The sequence below is a fragment of the Charadrius vociferus genome, unplaced genomic scaffold (assembly GCF_000708025.1).
Source record: "Charadrius vociferus isolate BGI_N301 unplaced genomic scaffold, ASM70802v2 scaffold298, whole genome shotgun sequence".
Taxonomy (NCBI): domain Eukaryota; kingdom Metazoa; phylum Chordata; class Aves; order Charadriiformes; family Charadriidae; genus Charadrius; species Charadrius vociferus.
In genome coordinates, this window is record NW_009649936.1 from 560,150 (window position 1) to 562,947 (window position 2,798).

Genomic DNA, 2,798 nt, shown 5'->3' on the forward strand with positions numbered 1-2,798 from the left:
CTTTCCCAGTCAGCGAGCATCAGAGCCGGCTGTGCAGCTGCAGCGGTGGCCCATGCTGCTCCTTCCACAGGAGCTTCCCGTGGCATTCCCCGCTTTCTCCAGGAAAAGATCCAGTCCAAGTACTTCACCTCTGACATTATGCACGAGCTGGTCACTGGCCGCGTTTGCAAGTAACGTGCCTGCAAACCACAGGCTTGATTTAACGCTGAAGAGGCTCCGTCTGCTATGGCTGGTGTCTGGGGTGTGCGTGAAGTTGTGTAAGTCAAAAACGGCAGCTGGTTGCAAGGTGATGGGTGGTTAAAGGGAGCTGCAGGTACCACTTGCCTTTTCTCCCATCAGGGACTGAGCAGTTTATCGCCTCTGAACTGTGCCTGGTCTTCAGCGGTCAAAAGTGAAAGCTAAACAGCGGCTTCACAGACAACATCATGATTACTTGAACCACATGGGATCAGCACAGAAGAGCTGGAAATTCATGGTTCTCCTACATCAAAAAGAAAACAAAAAAATCCCAGCAATTCAACCACTGAGGTCAAAAAGGTTTGAGGAAAATACCTATTCTCTCGCTCCCACTCAGCTTTTTTCTACTAGGCCTTGTGGAGCAGCTTGAAAACAACTCCACCTTTCCCCCCCTTAAAAGTATAAACCAAGGCCCCAATCCCACTGAACTGTCTCTTGTCTACTGTGCCTACACCTCAGTCTGCATTAGTAGACATCATTGAACATTTCCATATTTTTTTTCTGAATGGAACAAAACCACATCCCTGAAAAGCAGCAAGAGCTCGGTGTTCACAGCCGTTGTTGCCAGTGCAATGGAAGCAATCTTTCTGGACAGACCAGCTCCACTGAGGCCATTCCCTGGCTGAGACTGGACTGCCTTCACAGTGGGTAGGTCTCCTCCGAGCACATCCCCAGGGCAGTGAGGTGGACCTGCTGCAGGAGGGTGGTTCAGCAAGCCGGCCGGGGGCTGGGCTCCCCCCGGGGTGGCTGTGCAGGTCAGAAACCTCCAGAAAATTCGTGTTTTTAAAAGGGGGAGGGGAGGAAGAGGGGGAAAAAAACTTTTGAGACCGGCTGTATTCTCACTTCAGGAGAATTTGGTACACAATCTTAATTTCTGGGTGAAACTTGCTTCCCTAGAACACGTCATGTCGTCTCACTGTGGCCACTGCACTGTTTAACACTGATCATGTGGATGCTGCTGCTGCTCAGGGAAACTTGTTAAAAAAACAGCTGGCAAACATCCTGCTGTTTTACTTACCAGTCTAAGAGATGGCTAGATAATATGGGATAATTTATATGGAGGGACTTTTTCAGCACCTGATACTATTGGCTAGTAGGACGGATGACCGTTTGCAGAGAATTGACTATACTTCCTCTTCAAGGATATATTAGACAGCATATGCACTCCAGAGGCTCCAGCCCAAGATGTTTTTCCTTTTGATAGACTGCCTCTTGGCAGACAGGCAGGAGAACTGGCTTCTGGGGACTCCAACCGCTGTTCTCACAGCTTTCAAAAACTATTCAGGGTGACAAAGCTGTAGGACACACAAGCAGTGTCCTTATTAACTCCACTTGTGACTATCTTGTCAGCCTGCAAGGCTGAGCTATTTGCAGACGTCAAAAGAAAATGAATGTTACCCATCTGGTAATCTACAAGTAAATTATCTGTCTATCCATCTGCCTATCTGTGTAACAGTAACTGGTTAACTTAAGGTGCCCAAGATCTAAAGGAAGTTTTGGGTTGTCTATTGTATAGCCAAATATAGTGCCTGCCTGGTTAGATTGGTTTTAAAATGTGAATGAGTCTTTATTTGTGTGTGTGAGAGACAGAGAGAGAGAGAGAGAGAAAGTAAGAGTGGGAAACCAGTCAGGCTCCTAAATCTGTCAAAATACAGTATGATCATGTCAACACATTTAACAGACCCCTTGACAGTGGACTGCCAAGTTCATTCATATGTTTACAGACATACATTTGACTTATTTACATTCCTCTAAATCCCTTCTCTGACTAAATATAGATGGAATAAAAAAGACCACAACAGTAAAAATTAAGACACGGGAAAGAGAACTCCTCTGGAGTCTGGTATTCAAAACAGTAAGACTTCAGTCTTCACCAGTACATGGTAAAGCACAGAAACATCTGTTTCATTCTCCCCTTGTTGGAGCTGGAGCCATTGCTTGGGAGAAGTCCCCTGCAAGGCTAAGGGCAGAGCCCAGCTCTTCCAAAATTGCCAAGGCTTGCTCATCTGTGGGGAGTCTGAGACCTACCAAGGTAAGAGGCATTTATTCCTAGGCGCCCAGAGAAGAGGAAGCTGAAAAAAAGCCTATGCGACTTTACCACAGAGTTCAAAAAGACTCAAGAACTAGACTGCAGGCCGCAAACACTGCATGCGACTTGTTTTGAATATCACTAAAAACTTGCACTCTCTGTTTCTGCTTTTTGATCTGTTCTGGATTTCCTTACGTGGCCTGTGAACAGGCCAGGTCTCCACCAGCTACCAAACCCTGGATGGCATACCCCTCACCAAACTTTGGGGTAGACACTAAAGGGTGCCTGTGCACAAGACTGGTAAAAATCTGGGGGGTTATATCTCAGCTGCGTTTTTTACCAGACAGAGAGAAAACAACACTTGCCCTGCTGACTTGCAAGTCTTTTAACTGCTCTGCCTTGGTTCCTCCACAACTTAGATAAGGACAACAAAATGCTCCTGTCTTGTAAAGGAGATATATTCATATTCACCTGGAGAGTGCTACAGGTGTCAAGTGTTGCCTGTCAAGTAATTACTTTTAAATGTTATATA